Source organism: Equus caballus, chromosome 20, assembly GCF_041296265.1.
Source record: "Equus caballus isolate H_3958 breed thoroughbred chromosome 20, TB-T2T, whole genome shotgun sequence".
NCBI lineage: Eukaryota > Metazoa > Chordata > Mammalia > Perissodactyla > Equidae > Equus > Equus caballus.
The window spans coordinates 13,491,641-13,503,123 of record NC_091703.1 but is presented as its reverse complement, the minus strand read 5'-3'; positions in this window follow the sequence as shown (position 1 = coordinate 13,503,123).

Here is an 11,483-nt window from a genome sequence, read left to right as displayed (position 1 = left end):
GGTGCCATAATCTCTTCTCAGGAAGACACCAGTCCTGTAGGATTAGGGCCCACCCATGACCTCTTTTAACCTTAATTCCCTCTTTGAACACCCTGTCTCCAAACACGGCCTCAGTCTGAGGTCCTGGGGTTAGGACTTCAGCAGGTGAATGAGGAGGCACAATTTACATAACAGCCCATAACAGTCACAGTAATTTCCTTTGTGGTCACACCCACTGTGGCCAAAACCCTTACGCTGAAGCTTCCATCAGAGTCCCTTATGGGAACCTAGTGTCAGATGACCCCAGGGCCCTGCTTTGCATTTACGGAATCACAAGTTAGCATGCATTTTGTGGCTGCTCTCACCAACTTTAGAAATGTTCTCAGAACACTTAGAAATGTTCATAATAAGACAATTGGGGGGTTATGAGTTTGCTATACAAAATGAGGTCATTTTACAACCTTGATAGAAAGGGAGGAAGGTACAGGGACAACTGTTGAAAGAAGAGAAAGAATGTGATCACAGGGAGAACAGCGACTTGACAGTTTCCTAATTTCTCTGTTTTTAAGGCTGGTACTGAAAACAAAAAAGTGTTCTAATTTTATAGCCATAAATTCAACACATGGGCAACGTGCCTGGTAAGCACTTCTCCTCTGAATGGATAGCAAGAGCCAGTGGTCTCCAATTCCAGGCCTTCCTCAGCCTCGCGTGCTTTGCGGTGTCTGGCGAGGGCTCGCTCATCAAGGGTGGTAGCGGAAGGACTGGCTTTCACCCTGTTAGTGGAGCCCGCGGAGCTCATGCTCCAGCACAGGCTTGCTCTCAGCCACAGCCAGCCATTCTTCCCGTCCCTTCAGTCTAGGCTGAGCCTCTGCCCAACTGACAGCCTGGTGCAGACCTTACAGTCTATCTTGAGTTCAACTCTTAGCCGCCACACATGGGTTCAACGACCAACCCCTCCTGCCTTTTGTCTCTTTTGTTTCTCTGTACCATCTCTTTCATTGGAAAACCTCACCCCTACCTCCACTTCACAGGCTCAGGGTCCCACAGCAAGCCAAATTAAAATAAGAAGAAAAAACGGCTAGTTTGTAAACCATTTCTTTGTGATATTTGCCCAATTTCATTCTCCCCTAACCACGTGGTAAAAGGTGCATGTGTTTTTATGGCCCACACGAGCTCTTCTGAGCTCTGGGGTGCTGCCGCTTACCAGCTGGGTGTGACCTTGAGAAGGTGCTTAGGCTCTCTGTGCCTCAGTTAGCTCATTCGAAAAATGGAGACAGAGGTGCCTAGTTCTCAGGGTGATTGAGGATTAAAGGAGAAAATGTCCCTATATACAGGTCCTTAGACTAGAGGCTGGTCCCTGGCAAGCACTATATAAATGTGTGTTGTTGTCATTATCATCATTATGTTTTTCTGGGAAATTGCTCAAAAGATTGAGAGACATTAGTTGCTGAAAAGCACCCATCTAAGTTAATGGAATGTGTAAATCAACAACTAGCAAAAATTAATAACTACTATCCTGTTTCTCCGATTGAACTGTCAATGTTAATGAAGCATTGACTTACTCATTATGGACTTTCCTTCTCTCAAATAATCAACAATTCCCTCTCAAAAGGCAAAAAATGTATTCTATTATTATTGGGGGGGGGGCATGGCCTCAGAAGGTATTTCTAAAAACGTTAATCACTTAATAGCACCCTGTAGTGCATAATAGCTGCACTAACTACCTACCACTTGGAGAGTGCTCACTCAGTGTCAGGCACTGTATGTAAGCTATCTCATTTAATTTTGAGAATAATCGCAATAGAGATATTATTTTCCTTATTTCATAGTTGAAGAAACTGAAGCCTGGAGAGATTCAATAACCTGACTAGTGGGTGACAGAGCTGAATTCACTTCCAAGTCTGCAGGGGCTGGAACCATGGCTGAGTTATTAAGTTCACGGACTCTGCTTCCACGGTCCGGGCTTCGTGGGTTTGGATACTGGGTGCAGACCTACACATCACTCATCAAGCCATGCTGTGGCAGCATCCTACTTAGAAGAACTAGAACGACCTATGTGGGGGGCTGGTCTTGGCCACCCCAAGATATGTCTCTGTGGCAAGAGGATTATTTGAGGCTGATTGCTTTTGATAAACTGGGACAGGGAAGGAGGCTCTGAGAGGTGGAACTTGCTTGCCCTTTGTAAGAGATATTTACATTGTAAAGGAACTCTCCAACTGTAAAGATATCTCCCTTTCTCTAGAAACTCTTAATCAACACCAAAGGCAAGGACTTAAATCTGCATTTTGTTTACTGTACTTGTGTGGTGATCTCCCATGATCGACTCCCCCTCCACCCCCAACATCCTCCTTTCTCTTTAGATATTTAAGTGGTGGTTCCAGCTATTTTGGTGAGTTGCTCAGCTTGCCTGACTTCTCCCATGTATACATGTTATAAAGTTTTGTTTAATTTTCTCCTGCTATTCTGTCTCATGTGAATTTAATCTGTTCTCCGGCCAAACGAACCCACATTAGGTAGAGGAAAAGTCTTCCTCCCCCACACCTACAACCAAGATATACAACTCTGTACTGGGCTTTGGGGAGAAAAACAAAAAGAGGAAGATTGGCAACAGATGTTATCTCAGGGCCAATCTTCCTCACCAAAAAAATAATAAAATAAATAAATAAAAATCAAGGTCTGTAGTCTTCCACACCCATTGTCCTTAAATCTAGATTCTTGATTGCAAAGTAGTTGTGAAATTACTAACCAGTGGATCAGACCTTAAGTTGGTAGACCCAGTCAGTGTTGGAGGCTGTTTCACAGCAGTTACAGGGCAATGTACCGAGTATTTCCAGAAGAGTGTGCAAACTGTAGGAATTCAGTGGAAATCCTTGGTTTATCATTAACATAGGAAATTTGAAGAATCTATGGGAAGAGATCAAAGTTGGGGGAAAACATTAAGTGTAATAATGAAAATTATATTTATTGAACATTCATATGCCTCTGTACTGCATAAACATTTAAGAAATAAAGATGCGGTCCCTGACACGGTCTTTTTAACAGACAGCTTAGTGTGGTTCAATCCATCTTCAGCAGGCACATTGCCTTTCGACGTGCGTGCTATGGAAATCATTTGCGGGAATTAAGACCTCAGCCTGAAATGAAACCACACCACAGGCAATCAGAGCGAGGTGCCTTACCAGAATACCCAGGTGCCAGCCATCTCTCCTCATCAGGATGATTTGTCTCACTTAAAAAGTCAGCTGAATCAGAACAGAGGTTTTTAAATGCTTCTGATACTTTGATGTGACATTTTTCCATGGGATCCAATTTCCTCACGTTTTGCTTGATCAGTGTTGGCAGACCCTCGGTTTATTAACGGTGGTGTTGACAGGTTAATTACAGGAGGAAATTAGAGCACACAGAAGCCTAGGTGCGTGCTCCGACTTGCAGTCACCTTTAATTGTAAATGATTTGCCACAGCTTCTCCTTCGCCTCTTGGGTGAAGGGTCCAGACAACAACGAAGTTGCATAGAACTCAGGGCTGTTAGCCGGACAGGGACTCTAGCACTGTGCCTTCGCTGGAAACTTCGCGAGGAGGAATTTGAGTGTATAAAATATTAAACATAACCTAAACACAACATGTTGGTTTCCCAGGGCTGCCATAACAAAGCACCACAAGCTGCACGGCTTAAACCACAGAAATGTATTGCTTCATGGTTCTGGAGGCTGAAAATCCGAGATCAAGATGTCGGCAGGGCCATGCTCCTTTGGAAGGTGCGAGGCAAGGCTCTATTCCGGGCCTGTCTCCCAGCTGCCGGTGGTTCCTTGACTTGTGGCAGGATACCTCCAATCTCCACATGGCGTTCTCTGTGTGTGTGTGAGTGTTTCTGCACCCAAATTTCCCCTTTTTATTAGGACACCAGTCATATTGGGTCATGGCCTACCCCAATGACGTGATTTTTACTTGATTGCCTCTATACAGACCCTGTCTCCAAATAAGGTCACACTCCGAGGTACTGGGGTTAGAACTTCAACACGGGGATTTTGGCGGGACACAATTCAACCCATAACAGTGTTACTATCCCATAAACGACAGTTCTAGCAGCTGGGGTTGCTGAGGGAAAGGGGCAGGTACCATGTTAGATAGTAAAATGTGGGCCTCAGAGTCAGGCAGACCTGTAAATAAATCCTGACATCTATGAGTGTGGCCTCAGGGAAATAATGCGTATTCGCTGCTGAAAAGTAGGTCAAAACTACCTTGCAAATTTTTTTAAGTAATCCTTTAAAAACACCTTTGTTTTATTTAACAAATATGTAGTTTACACATTTAATTTATATAATCTTTATATCAACCCTAGGTGGTAGGTACAGTTGTACTTACCCTCAGTCATATAACTAGCAAGAAGCAGAGGCACGATTCAAAACTGGCCCGAGGCCTAAGGACTTAACCACTGTACCGGTCCCTAGATCATATCCTACTGACCTTTTATGCAGAATTTCTTACTGCCTTCCCATGTGACTTGGAGGGAAGCCAAGGCCCTTACCAAGGCCTCCAAGACTGCAGAAGATCTCAGCCTGCCAGCTTGCGACCTCATGGCCTGTCATTTCCCTCAGCTCTTCTGTTCCAGCTCAACTGCTGTTCTTGAACGCTCAGGCACTCTGACTCGGGGCCTTTGCAATTGCTGTTCCCTTGTCTGTAATGCTTTCCCCCCTGGCTTCCACAGGACTTGCTCCAGTCTTTGCTCAAAAGGCACCCACGTCTCCACTCGGCCGCTCTCTACAGACCCAATGCTGTTTTGTTTTCCTCTGTGTCCCTCATTACCCCCTGAGGTCACGGGTGTTTACTGTTTGTTTGTATATTGCTTCTCTCCCTCACCCCCAGGGCTTCATGAGGACAGAGTCTTTGCTTGTTCATTCACTGCTGGAATCCCAGTGCTGAGTGCATACAGGTGCTCAGTAGATATTTGCGAAGGGATAAATCAGTCAATGAATTATGACACTCCTATCAGGCCTGATCATGCTTAATAAACAATTGCAATTTTTTAAATGCAGAAACCAACATTTATTTTAAAGTGGCACAGAATTGAGTTGAGAACCAAATGATTTGGGTCAGGGGATTTTTTTCCTTCATCTTTAGGAGGATGCATATCACTGAAATTTACCAGGTAGCAGGCTTTCCAAACTGTACTCAGGTGCGGTGCCTGGGACATAAGAAGCCCTCTGTTGCTGAGGGTTGAGGAAAGCATGAGGGAAAGGAGAGAGAAAGGAAAGAACAGAGGGAGAAGGAGGGGAGGACAGCCAGGGAGAAAGAAAGGGAAGGAAGGAAGTTTGAACACCTACTGTGTGCTGGGCAGCATGTTCAGGTGCTGGTAACACAAGATGAAAAACCAGGGCGGGCCCGCGAGAAGCCCTCTGTCTGGTAGCCTGGGACGTGTCCTATGACAGATGCCACAATATGGAGAGCCACTCTACTCTTTGTTGGTCTGGTTGGTGCGTGGAAGGGGGAGCTGAGGGCCTCCAATCTTCATTTCTCATTTATGAGGAGAAAGGATTTTCTCAGAACCCCCGAACTCTGCTTCTCTAAGCACAGTCGAACCAAGATCAGCAGTGACATTTATCCACGTGGCCAGCTTCAGAGGCATTTTCCATCCTCAGGACCCAGGGCAGGTCACTCAGCATCGTGTCAATTCACTTTCTCATTGGCTTGCAAAAGTGTAGAGAAATTACTTTCTGAAGGGCTGTTCTGTCTCTTCTCGCTGTTCTCCGCGAAGGAAACAATAACTCGCTAGTGACTCCGCGTGCCTGGGTCGCCCCTGTAATAATAAACCACCACCCTGAAAGGCTAGCGGAGGCGAACTCCCTCCATCGGAAGTGCATCTGGGCTTGCAATTCTAAAGGTTTAAAAGAAAAATAGGCCAAGCCCAGGTCATAGTGTCTATGATTAATGAAAACTCTGCTGGCTGCTACCCTTCGCTGGTCTGAAACAAGAGCTGGTGTTTAATGGGTAATCGTGCGACAGTGGTCCTCCTTCAGCCTGACCCCAGCATTTCCTGTGGAATGTCCTTATCAGCATTAAAAGTCACCACATTCCATACCGATCTTTCTAGCATGGGGAGTGGAAGCCATGCTACTATATAAGGCTATTTCCAGCTGCCAAAGTCCTGCTTTCAGGGACAAAGTTTTATGTGCCAGATCATTCTCCCCCCAAATTAAGGGCAAGAAGGAGTGACTTCTTGGATGAGATTGTTTGGGAGTCGGACCACAAAAATGCAGAAATGCGCTGCCATTAATGATGTCTAACGTCAATGTGCATTTGGCATCCGAAAACATATGCCCTTTTTTGGAATCTAGAAAGCCAGCTCTTTAAGGTCACAGTTCACAAATGCACATTCTGTATTTACATTCACTAAACAGACGTGAAAGGGGGTCCCTAAGTTGCATTTTCAGAAAATTAAAGGTGGAGGGAGTTCTGATTTCCAGGTAATTTTCTGGTAACTCTAACTTTCTAACATTTAACTGAAGGCTTGCACTGTAGAGGATGGATCAAGGGATGTCAGAGAGAGATCCAGCATCCATTGTATATGATGCAGGTTGTGGGGTGGAATGCATTTACTTTCCTTGGGATATATTTTTAAACTTCCAATTAAAATAAATTTGCATATTCTGGATATGCACCAACTCTTTTGTTTATTTTACCGACATTTATCTGCAACATACTCTGCTGACATGAAAGGTTTGGAAAGGAAGAAAGAAGATGTAGGAAGGGAGGATATGATCCAGAAATGCCCTAAATAAGTTATGGGGGTTAACTGATCCCTAAAATAGTCAATAATTTTGCATTACTGGAAACATAGCAAGAAAATAAGAAATGCACTCCAAATCATGAAATAGAATAAAACTCTCAAAGTAAAAAAAATGGAAGAAAAGACTCTACGATAGAAGAGAGTGGAAAATAAAAATTGTTCCCTGTAGTATTTAAAGTTGTTTTAAAAAGCTTTTTAATTCCTAGGCAATATTAGAAAATATGGATTTAGATCGAAGTGTTTTCCCAAATCACTGAATTATACAAAAACAATTTCTTAAGTATAGAGGAAACCGTTTTTGGTGGGACACATTTGGATTTCTTCCCATTTCCTTTTAACCTCCAAGTCAACAAAAGCAGCTATTAGTATCATTCTCAGGAGACACACATAGCCATAATACCAACCTATAAAAAGTTTGCCAAAAATACCTTAGGAAAGAGCAATTAGGAAAATTTTTTTTTAAAAGTAACTTCTCATATTGGAGATATATGAGTTATTTTTTACCTCCACAAGCTAAGCTTTCTTCAAGTTACCATAAGGTGGGTGGGCCTCATCCAGTCAGTTGAAGGCCTTATAAAAAAGACTGACCTGCAAAGAAGAGGGGATTCTGCCAGCAGACTGCCTTCATATGTGACCTTCAATGCTTCCTTGTGTGTCTAGCCTGCTGGTCAACCCAGCCTCCACAATTGCACACAGAACCTTGACTAACACAGCGTCCAACAATCTATCCTCAGCTCAGCCTCAAAATGATCCTTTAAAAGCTATCAGACCTTGTCCCTCCTCAGCTCACAGCCCTCCAGTGGATTCCAACCTTACTCGAAGAAAAAGCCACACTCCTTACAAAGGCCTAAAACCTCTGCCTGACCTGCCCACATTGGACCTCTCTGGTCTGAGCTGCTACCCTTCCACTGGCTCCCTCTGCGTAGCCATCCTCCTTGCTGCTCCCTGAGGCTCAGATTATTTGCACTTGCTATTCATCTGCCTAGAACATTCTTTCGCTAGAAGTCTCTGTGGCTCTCTCCTTCGTCTCCTTCAAGTTTTTGTCACCTTCTCAGGAAATTCTTCCTTAGTCACTGTTTAAGTCACACACATAGTCTCCACCAGCGCTCCCCGTCCTCCGTCTGCAGCCTTATTTTTCTCTGCAGCATGGGTCACCTAACATACTCTCTCCTTTACTTCCTTCTTGCTGGCTCTCTTGTGACCACCAGAATGTAATCCTCGTGAGGGCAGGGACCTCTTCTTCTCAGCTTCCTAGAAGCCCTCAGTAAATATTTGTGGAATGAACAAATGGATGAGTGCCTTCTGCCCCCTCAGGAAAATCGCTCTATCACTTCGCTGCTCTCCTTTGCGTCTTCAAACTGTCTCCTTTGGCTCCTTCCTCTCAGCATTAAAAAAAAAAAAAGTTCAAGAGTCTATTTTAACAAAACAAAACAAGACAACAAAGACCAAGGACAAATCTTTTCCTATGGTTCCACTTCAGTCGTCTGCTCTTGTCGCTTTATATTGCCTCTCTGGGCGACTTCATCAAAACCCAGAGTTTCAGCCATGGTGTACACACTGACGACATCCGTTTACATCAGATCCCTAGCCCAGCCCACTCTTGTGGAGCTGCAGGTCCTTTAAGACATACACCTAATGCACATCTGCTCCCCACCGTATGCCTCACAGACATCTCAAACTCGACATTTCCAACACGGAAGTTGTTATTATTCCCCTAAACCTCCCGGTCTCCTGCATGCTCTGTGTATGACACCCTTGTGCACCCAACTTGCCCAAGCCGGAAATCCAGCTTCCCTTATGCCTCCCCCCCCTTCCTCATCCCCGTATACAAATTTTCATGAAGTTCTTTTAATTTTCCCTCCTACATTGCTCTCAAATCCATCTTCTCTTCAGGGACTTAGTTCAGACCCTCGCCACTTTTTGTTTATATTCACACCTAACCCCTTAATGGTTCTTCCTTCCTCTTGTCTTTTCCCTGCTATTTTACTCCTCCCTGGCTGCCAGAAGTAGTCCCTCTAAAATGCGAATCAGATCCTCTCACACCCCAGCTTAAAATCTTCCTTGGCTCTCCACAGCTTTAAGAAGTAGAGTCTACAATCTTTTATGATTAAAAGCATCCTACCCTTCCCACCTGTTTACCACACATCCCTCCTGTGCTATACTGCCCCCAGGCCGAAGAGAAGGCATTTCTCACCTTCTCAGGCCTTCTTGCCTTTATTCATGCTGACATTTCTGCCTGGAACACTCACCTCCCTTTTATTTACACAGCTAACTTGTACTTATTCTTAAAAATTCAGCTTGTGTAACTCCTTCATCAGGATGATTTAAATACTCTTTCTACGATGCTCACAGCCTGCATATATTCTTCCACTAGCATCTAGCATCTATGACGCTGAATTGACTTGATTTACTTACTACTTCCATCTTCTAAACTTAACATTTTTTGAGGACAAGGAATATGTCTTCGTGCATTTTATCACCCCTCATTCTTAGCTCAGTTTCTGGCATAGAATAAGTGCTCAATAAATCTTATTTAAGTGAAATAACTGATTTTCTTGTCAGTTCCTGGCATAGCATAAAGCTAAATAAATCTACTTAAATGAAATAAATGGATTGTGACCCTCAGGTCAGCTTGAGATTAACTAGAAGAGTAAGGCTACTTCCACCAGGAGCCCAGGAAAAGGATGCTACCACTGATGGAGTGAAGGTTCCTCCCGGATCTCCACTTGGGCAATGTGTCACAAATGGAAAAGGCGACTGGGTGGAAAGTGATGATGGGGGAGGGGGAGAGGAAGGAATGATTTGGAGCAGGGAGTTGGGTCAGTGTGACAATAACTAACCCCCACTGCCTGGTCCACGCCCAAGAACACTTTTCGGAGTAAGGATAGGAATGAACAGACTAAGATGTTGTTGATTCTTGAGGGCTAAAGAGCCAAAACTTCCATTTAATGTGTGCATAAAGGTGCATAGATTAAATGTTTAAACATGAGGCACCTCTCACAGGAATACCGCTGAGGTCACTCCTTGTTCTATTAGAGGAAGAGGAAGAAAAGAGGACATGTGTAAATGGCAGTGTGTGGGCTCATCGTCCAAGTGTAGGAATTGGTATAAAATTGTGTGATCAGCTAAAAGTGGGAATGTTATTACTTTCTCCAAGTCATTAACCACATTTTTTAACATAAAAAGGTCAAGAACAGAGCTCTATGCCACATGACTTCTTTTAGTTTTACATCAGTTCATTAATTCACAGTACCTGGGACCAGTGGTTCCACACACTACTATTTGGTATAATTGTCATAATCCAGCCTTAGTTGCAAGACTATTACAAGAGACCTTATCACATACCCAGCTGAAATCTGATTACACTTTGTTTACTTAACATTCTGCAAAGGTATATGCATGGCTATTTTGACAGGTCTCTGAACCTCTGTTTCATCCAGAATAGCTAGGAAATTCTACTGAGAACTTCCTTATATATTCAGATTTGGGGTAAAGGTTTCAGTGCTTTAAAAAAGTGAGTAAACGAGTTATCTGTAACAGCAACCAGTTCAGCAATTTGGTTAAAAAGGAAATTAGGAGAATTCAGCATCATCATTCTTATTGTATACATGTTGGTTCAAAGTAATCATGATTTCCCTTTCCAAGGACAACAAGTAGAGTGAAAGTAACAAGACTTTGGGGTCAGATAGAGTGTTCTGTGTGTCAGCTTTTCTGCTTACCAGCTGTATGAACCCTACGCAAACTGCTTAACTTCTTTGACTCCATTTCCTTATCTGAAAAATGTGTATAAAATCAATTAATTGTATTATTGTGTAGATGCAAAATTCTAGAGGAATTCTGCCACACTGTAAATTTTTTTATTAATCCATTCTAAAATTTTTTCAGCTATTGACATCTTGCTTGCGTGATGCTTGGGTATCCATACAATTCAGAATCCTCACTCCCCCTATTTTGAAGATCTAGATATTTTCCAATTTCAATTATCTGGCTATTCTATGTTCTCTGTTTATTGATTCTGCATAAATCTATTGAGTACTTACTATATGCCAGACAATGTTCTAGGCACTGAAGGTATAGCAGTGAATGAAAGAGATCAGGTCCATGCTCTCAAGGAACTGCTCATGCAGTTACTACATGAGTTCAATTTTGGAACAAGTCAAGTGCCAAAGACTACCAATGATTTCATTACCCAGAAATAAAATCGATCTATAGTTAGAGAGGCACACATTTATAATACCTGGATATTCTCAAATATCTTGTCTTCTATCTTAAGTTCATTTTCCTCTTGAGATTTTCTCTCTTTTCCAGTTTGAAGATCATTCTCCTTTTTAGAGAGGACAGAAGCAAAATAGAAGTTACCTAATTCTATCCTCTCTCTCTCATATTGCAATACTTTCCCAGTTTTCCTGGGCGGTATCTGTCCTTCTTTGCTCTTCTTTGTGCTCTAAACATAGTTTTCAAAGCTCCTCTGGCTTCTTCTAGTTCATTCTATATAGGAGTCCTGACAAGAGCTGCTTATGCTCCTTTCTGTTTGTCTTTTGTCCTTTAAAATCTGAATTTATAAATAAATATCTGAGTTCATCAGAGCCCTCCTGGCTGGCCATATTGGTTGCTGCACTGCCACTCTCTTAACTTAATTACGTGGTGCACCCTCTCTCTTTCTCTAGAGTCATACGCCTCCCTTTTAGATCTCTGGCCAAAGCACTGAAATTTTGTAAC